The sequence below is a fragment of the Odocoileus virginianus genome, chromosome 6 (assembly GCF_023699985.2).
Source record: "Odocoileus virginianus isolate 20LAN1187 ecotype Illinois chromosome 6, Ovbor_1.2, whole genome shotgun sequence".
In the NCBI taxonomy this organism is placed as follows: domain Eukaryota; kingdom Metazoa; phylum Chordata; class Mammalia; order Artiodactyla; family Cervidae; genus Odocoileus; species Odocoileus virginianus.
Window position 1 is genome coordinate 56,134,557 of NC_069679.1, and position 18,391 is coordinate 56,152,947.

Consider the following 18,391-nt stretch of genomic DNA (forward strand, 5'->3'; position numbering starts at 1 on the left):
AGCAACCAGGGAAGTTCAAAGTATAGAGAATCACCCTCCTATGGCAAAGACACTCTGCCTAGGCCCCAGCAAGATTTGAACTCGTGACCCCTGGTTTATAAGACCAGCACTCTAACCCCCAAGCTATGGAGCCAAGTCATATATCTCTTTAATATCTTTAATATCAAGTAGAATGATTCCTACCACTTTATTTTTCAAAATTGTTTTTAGCTATTCTAGTTACTTTGCCTTTTCATACAAATTTTAGAATAATGCTGTTTGAATCTACAAAAACTCTTGCTGGGGATTTCAATAGAGATTGCATTAAAGCTGTGTATTGATTTAGGGATAAATTACATCCATGTTGAGTCTTTCAATCCACAAATACCATATATCCCTCAATTATTTAGGTCTTTGATTTCTTTCTTCAATGTTTTATAAATTTCAGCATGAAGATTCTGTACATGTTTTGTTAGTTTATATCCAGGTATTCATTTTCTTTGTTGTGAATGGTATTATGTTTTTAATTTTATTCTCCATATATCATTATTACTATTGATACATATAAATATGATTAATTTTAAAAATATTAATCTTATATTCTACAAGCCTACTGAACTCACTTATTGGTTCTAGAAAGGTCTTTGATTTTTGCTTTGTTTTTGTATATTCCTTGGGCTTTTTTACAAAGACACTAATGTTATCTGAAAATAGGGACATTTTAATTTCTTTGTTTCCAATCTTAATGCCTTTTATTTCTTTTTGTTGCCCTATTACAACATGGAACTTTCAATACTATGTTGAATGAATTGTGAGAGTCTTTTGTTGAATAAGGGGCTTCCCTGACGGCACAGGCAGTAAAGAAACTGCCTGCAATCCAGATCTCTGGGTTGGGAAGATCCCCTGGAGAAGGGAATGGCTACCCACTCTATCATTCTTGTCTGAAAAATCCCAATGGGCAGAGGAGCCTGGTGGGCTATCGTCCACAGGGTGGCAAAGAGTAGGACATGAGTAACTAACACTTTCTATGTTGAGTAAGAGAGAGAGAAACAATTTATAGCCCTTTTCCTAATCTTAGGGAGAAAGCATTCAGTGTTTCTTTATTAAGTATGATGTTAATTGTATAGGGGCTTCCCTGATAGCTCAGTTGGTAAAGAATCCACCTGCAATGCAGGAGACCCCAGATTCCTGGGTTGGGAAGAGCCTCTGGAGAAGGGATAGGCTACCCACTCCAGTATTCTTGGGCTTCCCTTGTGGCTCAACTGATAAGGAATCCACCTGCTTTTCAGGAGACCTGGGTTCAATCCCTGGGTTGGGAAGATCCCTTGGAGAAGGGAAAGTCTACCTACTCCAGTATTATGGCCTGGAGAATTCCACAGGCTGTATAGGCCATGGGGTGGCAAAGAGTTGAAGATGACTGAAAAACTTTCACTTTCTAGTTGTATAGGCTTTTTTCATTCATTTTTGATGGTTTGTTTTTGTTCTTAGAAATTTTGTATGAAGTTAAGAAAGTTCCCCTTTATTCCTAGCTTTCTGAGAATCTTTTTCCTTATCATGGAAGAGTGTTGGATTTTGTCAAATGCTTTTTTGAAGATACAGGTTTTTGATCATTACAAATGGTTTGTAAGGCACTCAGGCAATCATTTTTGTAGGTCCACCTTTGGAACTTTCTAAAATAACTTATTCATGTGACTTGTCCACTGTGATGTGCTGGTAAAGCTCTAGTAACCAGCTCTCAGGATTGGAAGTGACCTCTGATTTGCTGATTTCGGTGATGTGAAGAGGCTTCCCAGGTGGCCCTGGTGGTAAAGAGCCCACCCACCAACGCAGGAGATGTAAGAGATGTGGGTTCGATCCCTGGGTTGGGAAAAGCCCCTGGAGAAGAAGAATACCCACTCCGGTATTTTTGCCTGAAAAATCCCATGGACAGAGGATCCTGGAGGGCTATAGTCCATGGGGTCGCAAAGAGTTGGACACAATTCAAGCGACTTAGCATTCATGTGTGATGTGTGATAGCAAATTTTAGGCATCATTATGATGTCACTGAGCATGGAGTTGGGGCAAGGTGAAAGGTACAAGCTGGCTCCAGCATACTGCTGCCGCTACTGCTGCTGCTAAGTCACTTCAGTCGTGTCCGACTCTGTGTGACCGCATAGACGGCAGCCCACCAGGCTCCCCTGTCCCTGGGATTCTCCAGGCAAGAACACTGGAGTGGGTTGCCATTGCCTTCTCTGAACACAAACTGCCTAGGCACTGAGTTTCTCAGACTATTATGGGATTGTCACTTTTTTCTGAGTATTTTTAAGAGTATATGAAAGAAAGAATAGGTGGTCAGCCCCACAGAAATGGACTTTAATGATTAGCACATATAACTTGTGGCAGTGGTGGGGGGCATGTTTCAATAGTTCATGTTTTTGTTACTGAGTAATAGTCCTTATATGGATGTACCACTTTACACTCTTTTTACTTATTGTAGGGCATCTGAATCATCTCTAGTTTTTACTTGAGAATAGAACTATTACAAACATTCATGTACAGTTTTTTATGTGTACATAACTTTTTAAAATATGCCTTCATTAATCTCCTTCTCCCTCTGTCCCTCACCCAAAGCCTGAAATCCTGAAGTATTATTTTCCTTGTTTTTTTAAACTCCAAGATATAACAGCATTACTGAAAAAAGGCACAGTGGTAAAGAATCCACCTCCCAATGCAGGAGATGCAAGAGACGTGGGTTCAGTCCCTGGATTGGGAAGATCCCCTGGAGTAGGAAATGGCAACCCACTCCAGTATTCTTCCTTGGAAAACTCCATGGACAGAGGAACCTGGAGGTCTACAGTCCATGGGGTCTCAAGGAGTCAGACATGACTGAATGAATGAGCATGCACACACGCATTTGTGTAATTCCACACTTGGCAATGATATATTAGAATTTTAAGAGATGTTAGCCATTGGAAGCTCATGTCTAAATGTGGTCTGGTCTTGACCCACATGTTAATCGTAACAAAATGATTTTTAGCATTCCCATAGAGTATCACAGGGGTGGTTATCTATCCTACTGGCTTTTAGGACCTGCTAATATCTTCACCCCATTAGCATGAACTTCTGCTCAAATTCCAAGTCAGATAGAATGAAGCAAATAAACCCCAAAGCCTTGTCCTGCACTGATGTGGCTGAGCTATCCTGATTATATGCTCTTTGAGATGCATCTTTGATTCCTGTGTTGACTGATGCTGGGCTGGCATCATGAGTGTAAGGATTTTCATTTCTCTGAAGCATTACCTTTTTGAGGGGGAAAAATTGCTGAGTAATTAACAGTGTGACGCCAGGGCAGACAGCCTGGGTTCGAAATCCAGCTGTGTGGGTATTAGACGTGGGAACTTTGTCACCTCACTTGTACTCAGGTTTATCATTTGTCAATTAGGGGTAAGAATACTATTTACTTCATACAGTTGTTATCAAGATTAAATGAGATCATGTGTAAGGCATCTAGAAAAATGTTTAGCACATAGTAAACGTTCAGTACCTCATCATCATCAGCATCATGATGCATATATTGGAGTCAGGAGAATCTCAGGGCCCATTCTCTCCCTTAAGAGCCATAGACTTCCTCACAACCTTGGCTCTCCCTTCTTTGGGTCACGTAAGGCTCCTCCGTTCCACCCCACAGCTCCCACCTCCCTGGAGCTCTGCTGAATACACTAGCTTTGGGCCCCTCCTCTCTCTGCAGTGGATGCTGGGGGTGTTGTTCACTCCTGTCTCAGGGCTGGTAGGCAAGCAGAAGCCAGCTGACCGACCTGCAAGGTATGCCCTTGGGTGTCCTCCCTGCCTGCCACCCCCTCTGCTCCACCTCCTCTACACAGAAGGGAGGCCTCACGGGCCACCGGCTTGGGCTCAGCTCTCACCTTGCAGGTCTCTAAACCCTGGTATTCCCCTAGGGGAGAGGGGAGCTGTTTCCTGCCCCCAGCACCCACCACCTTGCTCTTTTATGGCTTCTTCTGCAGGTCTTTTCTCTCTACCCAATCCAGACTCATTGCCCCGTGGTACCTCCTTCAACTCAGGGATGTGGGTTTTCTCTATACACAGCAGGGAGCATTCTGCACATACGTGGGTTGACAGCACTTCCCAGAGCTCCTACCAGGTCCTTTAAATCCCACTAGCCTGCAACTCCTTAAGGCTGAAGCGCATTAATCTTCGTGTCCTGCTAAGACCCGGAAAAGTGCCTCTATGTAGTGTATCAATATTTATTAAATGAATGCTTGAATAAATGATGGATTTCTAGAGAGCATTGGAGGTGGGGGAAATGCCCTGCTAACACGGGTCCTTGCTACTTCCCAGGCATTAGCCTTCTGCTGGAAATTTGGCCCATAATCCTTGCAGCACTCTTCGGCTGCTGATTTTCCAACTGTGGCTTTACACCTGTTTCATTTTACAATATTTATTGGGAAAGCACTTTAGCTGCTTATTATAGTCAGATATCATCCATGACAAGCCATTTTCCTTGAATTAGCCCAGCGAGAAATATTTCTAAAGGCGTTAAATGAAATCATCCAGACATTTCCCATGTCCAGCTGGACCCGGCAGCCACATTCAGTCCCCTGGCTTGAATGCAGAGCAGAATGTGTTTTTAGTCTACTCCAAGCAGGAAACTGCTACTAATTCTCACACTAATAAATGGGGCTTTAGCAAATTCTCCTAAGCAAAAGCAACAGGAGAATTTACAACTGTGCTTTCAGTAAATTAAATGAGATAATGCAGTGCCTGGCGCACAGTAAGCGGCCAGTAAGTGCTAACTCTTATGTCTCTGGACAACACTACCGAGAATTGTTGCAGAAAATATAACTAAAAAAGATGGGGGCTGATAGGGAAAATATTTCCAGAGGTTAGTAGAAAGTAAGGTCATTTAAATAATTATTTCCTTGAAGTTAGGAATAAAGGAGATAATGCTGAAAAAAGAAAATCGTTTAATAAAAATTAAAGGAATGAAAATGGAAGAGTTAAGAGATTGCTAGAAAGCTAATAAGCAACATGCATTTTATAACATGTATTTAAAAACCTGAATTACATGCACTCACCCTGGAAAATTTCACACACTTAATCAAATCACATTGTCTCAAATTGCTGTTACAAAAATTTTGAGATATATCAAAACAGCAACACCAACAATGTAGAAGTAGAAAATTGTGCTTACATCCTTACATAGTCATTTCAAAGGGTTTTGGGTAAATGCAGAAATCCTCACTGAAACTTGAACTTAGAAGCCACGTGCTGCATAACATAGCTCTGCGATTCCATCCTGGCTGTCCTGAAATAACGCCTGTGATGCTATCAACATGCCTGAACACATGGGACTTGCGTAGGGAAACTCATTAACTCCAGGACTGGGATCCTTTTCCTGAAATACCTATTCCTGGCTTCCTGATGCCACTCTTTCTTTGCTTTTGTTGTTAAAGATGAAAATATCGATTTTAACCAGACTGAGACTGGTTACCATCTCTGCTTTTACTAATGTCTTTTCAAAGTATTGCTTTAGTCCCATTAATTTTGGATGTTCCTGTTTTTCATAACTTGAGTTTATAAACCTGAAAATGGAATTTTATAGCACGATGCTTCTTGATGATTGCCTTTTATTCCTGGGTGAACAGAAGGCTGATTCTCACCCAGCCTGTGATCAGGAGAGGTGATCTTGGTGGAAGAAAAATATAATGTGATTTTAGCAGCCAGCCATATTGGGTCATTAGCTGAAAGAGAGATATGACCCAAGGTTTTTTTTCCTAATTTTAAAAAATATTTACTTTTTATAAACCACTTTATTGAGGTATGATTGACTTGTAAAAAATTGTACATGTTTATTGTATACAGCTTGATGAGTTTGAGCATAAATCACTTTCAAAGCCCCAGACATATTCATCACCTTCTGGAAGGAGCTACTTTTCTTTTGCCTCCGTTATTATTACTATTATTAATACTATTATCTTGTGTGTACTTATGTGTGGTAAGAGCACTTAAGATGCATCCTCTTAGAAAATTTTAGGTACTGTTGGCTGTGAGCACTATGCTGGAGAGTAGATCTCCTGGATGATGTTCTATTAGAGCAAGACTGGTGGGCAATCCAAGGGGAAGAGAGGTTACCCACAGCACGGAATTCCTGACGGAGCCTGCTTTAAAGATGGCCATGAGATAGTGCCAGCTGATACCACGGGGAGCAGACCAGCGAGTACATTGGGCAAAATCTGCTCGGATGAATGAGGGCTGCGAGGCACAAAGGTGTGGAGCCGATTTGTCCTGCGTTAGAGTCAACAGTATAGTAGAATGGCATCTCCCCACCTCCATCTAAGAAAAAGTGGCAGTATTTCACCCTAAAAAAAAGCTAGAAATATATCATACTTTTGCTTTAAAAGTATATCTCTGAAGTAGTTGAAGGAAGTTTTCAATAAATACATCCTGAACAGAGGTAGTTGTCATAAAAACAAGATCATCAGAACACTTGTCTAGGTAACTTACTCATAGTACAAGAAAAAGCCTAGTTTCCTCCCTGAATTTATGGCTGGCCAGAGCCAATTACAGTTATATTTTTTAACCCACAGAAAAAAATCAGTAACTTTTTAAAAATAAGGGAAACTTACTTTTAAATAAATAAGCAATGGCAACAGAAATCCACAAGCATTTTTTTTCCATAAGCACTTTTTTTCAGATGTTGGCAAAAAACAATAGCAACAAAAATTTTATAAAGGAATAAACAATAAATAAATAAACAATGGCAGCAAAAATCCACAAGCAGCTTTTTCAGATGTCGGCAAAAAAAGCAGTATTTTTAATGAAAATAAAGGACTTTTATGGTTTATCTCAGTGGACTAAAATTAACATGAGCTTACATTTTTGACACATCCTATCAGAACAACATATTTAGCACAAACAACTTTCTTCCTTTGGATTTAGAAGCAGTGCTTAAACAGAACCACTAATTGACATTTAGTGAAAAATAATTTATGGTACATTTTATTCTCTTATTGCTATAAAACTGATTTAAAATAATGAGGCTCATGAAAGGATATGACCTGGACCATAACATGTACTTATTAGAGTTGTTTGATAAATCATGATGGGGAAATTCTCACCTCTTAATAAGTGTAAGACAGTACAATACAAAGCAGGGTGAAGATGGGGTATGGCTCATCTCCTGGTAGCGCTTAGCGCGCTCTCTCTCTCTGTCTGTTCAGATGTCAGGAAACAATGTTTTTGAATGCCCAACCTCTCTCCTGTTTCCTGCTATTAGAATCTAATCTGGCATCCAGACACAGTGAAGTCACTGTCAGAGTAGGAACAAGATCCTATCCAAGGATCCTATCTGAATTCGAACAGACCCCAGAAGATAGAACCAGCATCCCCTGGATTACCACAGTCAAGGGCCAGGCAGGAAATGCCCCTCTCAGGGCTGCTTTGGCATAGAACCTCATTTCTGAATGTATGTATTCACACATTCTTTTGTTTGTTCATCCCTCAATGTGCCTTGAGCATCTACAATGCCCTCTATAGGAACTCAGTGTGAACTCCAGAGTGAACAGAGCAGATGTGGTCTCCACCCTCATGGAGCGGGAAGACGTGAAAAGGAATGTGCCTGATGCTTTGATGTGGGAGGCTATGGGACACTGAGAACTCTAAACTCTGGGAACACAGAGCAGAGAGGAAGACACCAAAGATGGGGACTTTGGACGCCACAGAGGATGGGGAGGCAGGTAATAGGACATATGGATCCCCTCAGAGAATTATAAACCCAGCTGGATGGTATTTTACTGATCACAGGCACTGCTATCAGGAGTATTCTGGGCCAAGGAAGTACTAGTCACTGCAACCTCAAGAGGTATAGGGGTGCTAAAAGCCCTATGGAATGAGCAGGGACTGGGGCAGGTGGAAGAGGCCGCCAGAGTTGGGACTTCTGAGATTAGGGTCAGTTGGTTGAAGCTATAGCAGGCTTGTCTCCAGATGGGATAATCAGACAGCCATTCTAGGCTTACAAATATCTGTCTTTAACAGTATATTCCCAGGGGTGCAATGGAAGATGTCAACATATAGTCTCCTTTTAAGTGTGTTAACTTGGGCAGCCCTGCACTGGTTGAGTTGCATGGGAGCCCCACACCTTTCTGGGATGGCCACCATGGTGGTATATAGTGGGTGATCTCATGGGTGAATTTTGCTCATTACCTGAACAAAAAGACCAAGAAGGCCAGTTGTCCTTCCAGAGCCTCTATTCAGGGGGCAGGCAGTACCTGCCACATCACTGAAGTCCCAATTAGGATCTAGCAGATCAGCAGGGGAGGGGCACCTGAGAATCCTTGTCACCGTAATGTCACATAATCTCTGTCCTTCCCAGTCATACAGCTGGACACTTTTATTAGTGAGAAGGTGTGGGAGAGCAATGAATAGGAGAGATTAAGTGAAAAGGCAGAGGGACCAGAGATCAAATTGCCAACATATGTTGGATCATAGAAAAAGCAAGAGAATTCCAGAAAAAAATCTACTTCTGCTTCATTGACGACACTAAAACCTTAGACTGTGTGGATCACAACAAACTGTGGATAAATTCTTCAAGAGATGGGAATACTAGACCACCTTACCTGCCTCCTGAGAAATCTGTATGCAGGTCAAGAAGCAACAGTTAAAACTGGGCATGGAACACCAGACTGATTGAAAATTGGGAAAGGAGTATGTCAAGACTGTATATTGTCACCCTGCTTATTTAATTTACATGCAGAATACATCATGCTAAATGCCAGGCTGGATGAAGCACAAGCTGGAATCAAGATTGCTGGGAGAAACATCAAAAACTTCAGATATGCAGATGATACTACCTTTATGGCAGGAAGCCAAGAGGAACTAAAGAAACTCTTGATGAAAGCAAGAAAGTGAAAAAACTGGCTTAAAACTCATGGCATCCAGTTCTATCACTTCATAGCAAACAGATGGGGAAACAGTGGAAACAGTGAGAGACTTTATTTTCTTGGGCTCCAAAATCACTGCAGTTGGTGACTGAAGCCATGAAATTGCTCCTTGGAAGAAAAGCTATGACAAACCTAGATAGCATATCAAAAAGCAGAGACATTAATTTGCTGACAAAGGTCTGTCTAGTCAAAGCCATGGTTTTTCCAGTAGTCATGTATAGATGTGAGAGTTGGACCATAAAGAAGGCTGAGCATCAAAGAATTGATGCTTTTGAACTGTGGTGTTGGAGAAGAGGCTTGAGAGTCCCTTGGACTGCACAGAGATCAAACCAAGTCCATCCTAAAGGAAATCAGTCCTGAATTTTCATTGGAAGGACAGAGGCTAAAGCTGAAGCTCTAATACTTTGGCCACCTGATGCAAAGAGCCGACTCTTTAGAAAAGACACTGAGGCTGGGAAAGACTGAAAGCAAGAGAAGAAGGGAACAGAGGACGAGATAGTTGGATGGCATCACCAACTCAATGGACATGAGTTTGAGCAAGCTCTGGGAGATGCTGAAGGACAGGGAAGACTGGTGTGCTGTAGTCCATTAAATTGCAAAGAGTCAGACATGACTGAGTGACTGAACAACAACAGCAAAGTGTTTTGCCTAGAAAAAGTGTTATCCTTAGAGGATTGTTCACATTGTAGAATTATACTAAGATTGTAGAATTGGACTAAATTATTTTTTCTCCACTAGCTGGTGAAAGGTTCCATTTATGACTCATAAAGAAGTTTTATTTCTTTGTATGTATGAGTATGGTTAAATTATTTTTTGACTCTCACAATTTGTATCAATATAATGGAATATTATGCATCTATTTGAAATAATGATTTAAGTCTATATGTAATAACTTAGAAAGCTATCCATGATACATGAGAGTGAAAAAAATGTAAATCACAAAATTTTAAGTGTGCTTTGATTCTATTTATGTAAAATTATATGTGTGTACTCATACATAAACATGTCTGAAAAGGGGTTCACCAAAATGTTAACATGGGTTGTGATACTAAGTAACTTTTTTTTCACTTTCTCCTTCATGCTTTTCTGAATTGCATTAATATATTTCTATATTGAGAAATGTTTTATTTTTTATTGAAGCTATTTTAAATCTAAGAACAAAACAAAACAAATTCTAGTAGCTTTTGGGAGTTGGATCATCATTTACTAAATTTCCTCCATGTTATTCTTCTGCTTGATTAAGAAGCCAAAATCCTTTTGAGAGATGGTTTGTCTATTTGAGCAGTTTCTAGAAACAGCATTCTCTTGTGGAGATGCTACCTGACAACTTCCTACAATCAAGCATGTGAGGTGACTGCAATTTCACTGCATAAAGAAATGATCTTTCTTCTTTGACATTGTTACGGCAGACACTCCAAGAGTCCATGGGGACCCTGGTCCTTCCCATACACCAGGGACTCCTTAGAGATACAAAGGGGGAAAAATAACTCATGAAAGTTGTTGATATTGTTTTAATTTTTTAAAGTGTAGGATAAAAGCTAAATCATCAGAGGAAGCGGTGAGCACAGCTCTTTGGGTCAAGAGGGACACTGGGGTGTATATCTTAGCTCATTCATGTTTATCATTGGGAATTTGGAGGTCAGTGTCAGAGCATAATCTTTCCAATGAAAACTGCATACCAAGCTGTCAGCAGCTGGTGTATCAGAAAGCCTTCCCAGAGCTGGTGGTACAACACAAAGACCTAATCAAAAATAGGGTGGAATTAAATATGTGAAAATACCATTCTTTCCTCTCTAGGCCTGGGTAACCAACAGCACATTTATTGAGTGAGAAGGAATCCTTGTAGACCCTATGCAGCTTGCCAGCTTATATCCTAAAGTTACAGGATATTGGAAGGAAATTGTTTTTTAATCTAAAATGTGTTTAGAGTTCCTAAATTTGGTTTAGCATTTTATGATTCAATTTTCTTGAGGAGTCAAGGAGCTTCTGGGTCCTGACTATATGCTGGGCATATTGAGAACTGTTTCAGAACAAATGTCTGCTTCGGGTGGTTCAAACATAAGTCCTGGCTCATTCTCCAACCTCATACTCTTCCACACTTGCCTTTTCGGGCTCGACCCCAGCTGCATCAGGACCCAACCACACTAGACTCCTTTGTTGTTTCTCAAACACACCAAGCATGCTCTGATTTCAAGGTGTGTTTCCTCTCTTTCCTCTTCCTACATCTTCTCAGCTCAAACACTACCAAGCAGAGTGGACTTCCCCATAAAGATAGCACCACATTCCTGACCCAGGTACTCTGATAGCCCCTTTACTCGGCTTTAGTTTACATATAGCCCTTATCCCATCCTGATATATTGCATATGTGTGTACTGTTTGTCTCCTCCCACCAGAATGTCAGCTCCATGAACATAACCACTGTCTGTTTCGTTCACTACTGTTTCCCTGGTGTCAGCAGTGCCTGGCACGTGGTGGATACTTCATAACATTTTGTTGAATGAAAGAAGGAATTCTTGAATTCAATTTCCCCAATGGACATGTTCCTGGGCAATTGTGTATAAATTACTTATAAGTGGAACATGATTTTTATTGAGATATAGTTGATTTACAATATTGCGTTAATTTCTGGTGGAACATATTTTAAATTCATTAGGAGAAAGCTATTGTTCAAGCGAATCCTATCTTTCATCAACCCTATAAAGGGAATTAGAATTCCTACTTGACCTTTTATTTAGACCTACGTTTTAGTGTTAGATTTTTGTTTAGGCAAGATCTCCCTATATATGGCTATATGCATGATGGAGAACATTCCATAGGCCATCCAGACTCATCTGGGCTTTTTGCATAGATGATCAGAATAGTGATCTCTCTTCCTAGGTTTTTTTTATTGATACCTAAAGAAAACCAGCAGAATTGAAGGGCTTGCAAAATAGTAGTTGGAAGGAGTGATAATATGAAAATATTAACAGCCAGTATGGTTCTCATCCCCTGCTGTGTTAACCCTTTAGTTGATGGACCTTGGGGAGTTGACACAGGGTGGAAGATACTGGTGTCTCTATGCTGATCATCAGCCCCATGGGAAGGAATTTGCAGAGACTGCTTAGGCAATAAGCAGGTAGATTTCATTCTTCAGTGTCAAAGTCACACGCCCCCACTTGGCTGTAGGATCTTCCTGGCATGGGCTGGGAGCACATGGCCTGGGGCCTGCACTTGGTGGGTGCTTAATTAACATCTGATCAATGAATTCATTATCTGAGAGAACTTGGTGAGAAAATCTAACTTGAAAGTGTGTTTTTCATCTGTGGAGGTGCTTTTATCACTGGCACGGTTAGGGCTTTCTCACAATAGCAGCATGGGAGGCCCAGTTCTTTCTTCCAGTCACCAGAAGAGGGTAAGAATAAGGTCTGGGTGGGACAGAGCCAGGTTTTCTGGGACCAGAGCTATTCACACTGTGGGTGGCCCTGAGTGAGAGAAAAAACAGGAAATTAGGCCCAAGGTCTGGGAAGCAGGGTGGAGGCTTATATTTCAGGAGTTTGACGGTTGATCTGCTTCTGGATCTGGGTGTTCTGCACCCTCTGGGATCCAACTTTATCGAGGACTCCCAGGATGGGCTCACTGAGGACCTGCTTGCAGGGACAATAGAGCGCTCCCTGGGAACAAATCTGTTCTAAGGTAGGGTCTTTGTGCTCAGTTGCTCGGCCGTGTCTGACTCTTTGCAACTCCATGGACTGTAGCCTGCCAGGCTCCTCTGTCCGTGGGAGTCTCAGGCAAGAATACTGCAGTGGGTTGCCATTTCCTTCTCCAGGGGGTTGTCCTGATCCAGGGATCGCACCTGCACCTCCTGCGTCTCCTGCATCACAGGTGGATCCTTTACCCACCGAGCTGTCGGGGAAGGGTCAGGCCTGTTAATAACAATGCCTGAGTTAGCAGAGAAGTGATTCTGAGAAGCGTATGAGGGCTTTTCCTCAGAACTGGCTCCTGTCTGGCTCTGTATAGTATTCATATTGCAGCTCAGAGCAGCACTCCTTGTACCCAAAGGTAAAGTGCAGAATGTGACAGGGGAGGTGTCCTCCTGCCTCTGTTAGAAGAAGCTTCAGAGCCCAGAGAGTGATGCTGCCACACGAAGGCGGGCACAGCTTGACGTTGCCCCAGGACTACAGTCCAGTGGTCTTCTCACCACCTCACAGGCAGCAGTGGAGGCTGACGGATTTTACATTAACAACCACAGTTGCCTTTCACGAAGCCCACATGTGCTGGCTGGCTTTATAGACGTTCCTTCTAATTCTTACAGGAACCCTCGCAAGGGAAGTACTGTTGACCTCATTTACAGGTGTAGTAGGGTGGCGTATCTGCTCAGAAGACACTCAGTTCACAAAGACAATGCAAACTCTTTTCTCCAGCTCACTTGAACTTCCTTATGCATCCCCAGCCTGCTGGGTAGTACGAAACTGAGTCTTACCAATCAACAACACGTCAGTCTCTTCTGGTTTATAGCCTCCTTCCTGTTTCAATAGTCAGGGTTTTCTAAGTTGAATTCCCTATCAGGGCTGTTTTAATTAGCCTCCTTTGGATGACTCATTCTCCAAATGAACGGTGAACATCTGCTCTTGCTGCATGTCTCACGTCCCCCATTCCCCAAAGATGGTCCTGGGTATTGGCAGGACTCATTGGGATTCCACAGTCAGGGGATGGGGCTTCCAGACACTTGTTGCTCTGCTGCTGGGCTGGCTGACCAGACAGGGTCAATGGGGCCTATCTGGTCTTCCAGAGTCATAAGTCTCACACAACTGGGGTCTGATCATCTGTACTGTCGTGAAGTCTGTAGGAGGTGACCACCCGTCTGTGCTGAGGCTCATGGAAATTTCCTGAATGCCACACGTGGGCCATGGGGGGCCCAGAGAGCAACCTCAGGCTGCCTTCCACGGGAGGACACTGCACTGACGCGTTGCTCTCCCCGCCTCTCTTATCCTGATCCCGGGGCTCTAAAGGGCCATGGCTTCCTCTGCTTCTCAGCCACCTGTGTGTCCCCTCCAGCCTTGGTATGTAGTACAGCCCTATGATATAGCCCTGTGGTCTTCCTATTCCTTTTTTGTGTGTCCTTTCAAAATCTTCTGGGAAGCAATGACCTCCTTTTTAGGTTGGTATCAGATGCTTTTCATCTAAATGAAAGAGTTGCAAAAGGATGTAATTTCTGGCATATTATAAATATTGACATTTTAGAATAAAGCTGTTATAGCACTCTTTTAAATTTACCCAGTGGAATCTAAATACCATAGTGATTTAATACCCATGGTTCAAAAAACACATGAACAAGCTATTTTTTAAGTTGGAAGTTTTACAGTGTTTGTTTTCCTCCTTGGAAATTGTATTTCCATTTCACTTCTCTTGTATAACTTTATCCTAATGTGACATAAAGATTGAAAGATTTTTTTTATTAATCACCCTATCATCCTGCTCTTCAACAAAAATATGTATGTACACTGAAAATTTTAAATTGCTTATTTTGGGGGGGGTTACCACAGGACTCTATAAGAAAATTTATTATGGGTTAAGTTCTCAATGGAATTATTATTAGTACACAATTGATCAAGACTATACATACACACACACACACACACACACACATATACATATTACATAGTTTAGTGTTAGTTGCTCAGTCGTGTCTGATTCTTTGTTGCCCCATGAACTGTAGCCTGTCAGGCTCCTCTGCCCATGGAACTCTCCAGGCAAGAATACTGGAGTGGGTTGCCATTTCCTTCTCCATTACATAGTTTAATGGTTAATTATTAAACATAAGAATAATTGTGCTAGAAATGTATCTCTTAATGCAATGGATGGAAGGGTTATTAAGGCAATTCAAGTGGGCTTTGTAGATACTAATACTTCTGTGTCCTTTTGTTTGTTGCCAGAGGTTCTTCACTGTAGGAAACTGCATCTTAGCAAGCCTTGATGCCATTTCCTTTATTTGACTTGTCTGCCTTTCTCTGTACAGTGAGCAAAGAGGGAGGTAGGAAAGTGTGGTAGACAACACTGATAACCCTACAATTCTCCAGATGGCAGTTCCTTGGAAAGTGAGGAGTTTCTGTAATTTTCTGAAGATCCCTGTCCCCAGCCCTGGCTCCCCATCAAAAGGGGAGAGGCACCCATTGGCTCCACCCTTTCCTCTGGTACACTGAATCTCTTGCAAATTGCTGTCTTAGAGGAAAGATAGCATGCATGAATGCTAAAGCTCTTTTGCAACCCCATGGACTGTAGCCCACCAGGCTCCTCTGTCCATGAAATTCTCCAGGCAAGAATACTGGAGCACATTGCCATTCCCTTCTCCATGGGATCTTCCTGACCCAGGGATCGAATCTGGGTCTCCCACATTGTAGGCAGATTCTTTACTATCTGAGCTACCAGGGAAGACCTCAGAAGACTGCAAGGAAATACAAATAAAAGCCAAAGCTTAAAAAATATCAATAGATTAGCTGTAACATAGAGATGAGGAAATCAAGGCCTGGAGATTTTAAAGTAGCTTATCTAAGTGCTAAGCTGGTTGGTGGCAGAGAAGGAATTTGATTTCGGGCCTGGAATTTTTCGTTTTACAGGATTGTGTTTTCAAAGCCAGCCTGTGGATTGCTGCATCAGCATTATCTAAGTCTCCTTTTGAAGTGATTTACAATTACTGGGTGCTACCTCTAGTGGTTCTAGAGCTGGGGTTTGAAAGTTTATTCCTTTAAGAGCTCCTCAAATGCTTCTGCTGCAGGGTCAGAGTTAGATCACAGAGCACACCTGAGAAGGGCCTGTGGTTTGTTCACTAGCAGCGAACACCCTCTCCCTGACTGAGCCTCGAGGCCTAAGGGCTGGAGGGACTTGGCGGGAGACAGAAATCAAGGTTTCATAACTCTGGGTGGAGGTGCTCCAGATAGGTACCGTCTTGGTTTGTTGACTGGTTTGTTGGTACCACTAAAATGGCCCAGCTTTGAAGCCCAGATGACTAAGGTCTAGGAACCCTGGGTCACAGGATATTAAGGACGGGCAGTAAGCACCCCTTTCCTCCTACAGGTTCTTAATGGAGCTACTGCTTTTTTAAAAATTTATTTGGCTGTACCAGGTCTTAGTTGCAGCATGTGGAATATTTAGTTTCAGAATGTGAACCCTAATTGGGGCAGGTGGGATCTAGTTCCTTGACTAAGGATCAAACCTAGGCCGCCTGCATTGGGGCCTTGGAGTCTTAGCCACTGGACCACCAGGGAAGTCCCTAAAAGGGCTACTTTCAAGGTACTTTCCCAGGTCTCTGGGGTTCTCCTTCTGATCCATGAAACTCTGTGGCCCTTGAAAGTCAGTCTGGGAGCAAATTCAAAGTCTTGGGGAGACTAGTTGCTGTCTATATCCCATTTAGAGAATTAGATGTCCTCCTGTGACCCCCTTTCTTTGCTAAATTCAGCTGGAGGACGTCCTCCGTGCCTGCTGTGCCCCTCTCTGGACCGTTCCCCGCATCAGGTTTCCCCTGCAGCTGTTCTGACCTTGACAGTCCCCAAGACTAATTGCCTACTTTGTAGGGCAGCTGGGGGGGGAGAGTTAAATTCTCTCCTGAAAATCTTGGCATTTTCTTCTTGGGTGGAAAGACCTTGAGGGAAACCTGGTATCATCAACAGTCACCAGACTCCAAATCCAGCTCAGGGCCTACATCCTCCTTCAAGCTCAGTTTGGGAGAACAGATTTAATACATACCTCCTTCTAGCAAGGTGCTACTGGAAGGGGTTTTCATATCCCGCAGGGCCAGAGGGTGAATATGACAACAGAGGGAGAGAGAGGAGACTTATTTATCACCATGTTGTCACTTTAAGGGAAAACAAGCTTCATTCCCACTTGCCACAGAGCCCAGGTAGATGCCGATTGAGTTCCTAAATTTCTATCTGAAAAATGGTGCCCATTACTAGAGCATTCAGGGGACAGCCATAACGGGAAACAGCAGCAAAGCAATAAACATCCAGGTTGCAGTTCTTGACTGGGCATGCTGCTCCAGCCCCAAGGCCCGCATTTGTCTACCTGTCTTCTTCTGGAACGTTCCCTGGACCGGCAATCCAAGGGATCCTCCCCGACTTCCACTAGGTCCGTGCTGCCAAGCTCTAATGAGACCCAAATTTTACACCAAAGCGCCACCTCTCCACCCCATCAACTCAGTTTTACTCTTTTTCTGCCAACTCTGGCAATTGGCTCGTGAGAAATCCTGTTAGATTTTTTTTCTCCTCTTAAAAACACTCACTCCACACCTCATAAAGGTTGCAAAAAGGTGCAATAATGATCTGGCAGGCATTTACCAAGTGAGACAAATTTTCCATTGTGAAAGATACTGCTCCTCAGTTTAGTCGAATGTGGAAGGCACAGAATTCCTTGCCTGACTTCCTGAAAGTTAATAAGATGTGACAGGGAAATAGAATATTCAGGACCCAGGGGATTTGGTCCTGGGTCTCATTAAGGTCATTGAAACTTATGGCATATCTGCATTGGAGGGAGTTGAAGGAAAACCATAAGGAAGATTCAAAGTTTGGATTGTTAATACTGTGATGTCCTTAAAAGAATAAAAGGGCAGTGGAAGTAATGGACATTTTTGTCCAATGAGCAAAAATTCCCCATCCCCAATGGAAAGGGGAGTGTAAATGCTTAAATTTTTATTCTCAAATCTTAAGAAATAATTTAATTTCAGCTCTTCTGCCTAACGACAGGAGAATGATCTCTGGCCACAGAGAATAATCAGGGTCCCTAACATCACAGGGAATTCAAGACTTAACCTCAGGGCTCTCCACTCCTTCAGGAGAACAGATATCACCAGAGTCTTCCAGAATGCCTAATGCAAAGAATAGTTTTCTTGATTTCTTTGTACTATTAGGCAGGGCTACATTCATTCACTTGATCATTTATTCATTCAAGAAGTGATGATGTGCTGTATGAACAAAACAGGCAGGTTCTCTGGCTTATAGCCAGGCAAGAGGGAGTTAGGGAGGAGTGGGAAGCGATTGTATAGACAGTGGAGAGCAGGTGACTTGAACTAGGAACCAGCTGCTACCAGTGGCAAACAGATTTGTAGTATGTATTGAAGGTACCATTAGTGGAACTCAAGAAAGAATTGAAAGTGGAAGGATGGTCTCCTAATTTCCAACAAAAGCAACCTGAAGGTGCAGGATGAGGCAGAACTCACAGACTTTTTCTCCTGCAGTTTTAACCATTCTCTCCTAGTTTCCTCGGGCTTTTCTTTTACTTTGAATGTCCTTTAAATGTGTAAGTTCTCAAGTGATTTATCTTTGGACTCCCCCCTTCTCCCTGTATGATGTCTTGCCCATCTCTGACTTCACTGTCAAGCAGACAGCTCCTCAAGCCATGTAGATAACCCAAGTCTGTCTACTGAGCTCCATATCCATATTTTCCACCAAGCACTAGGATGTTTCTTAGGTATTTTAAATTTTGTATGTTAAAAGTCTTCTCACCCA

The 18,391-nt window shown here is 42.4% G+C and overlaps 1 non-coding gene across 1 annotated transcript; it reads right to left on the reverse strand.

Moving 5' to 3' along the window:
* Positions 1-60: 60 nt before the first annotated feature.
* On the reverse strand, positions 61-133 carry TRNAI-UAU (transfer RNA isoleucine (anticodon UAU)). Its single transcript has one exon. It is a non-coding gene; the product is annotated as a tRNA-Ile (tRNA).
* Positions 134-18,391: the final 18,258 nt, after the last annotated feature.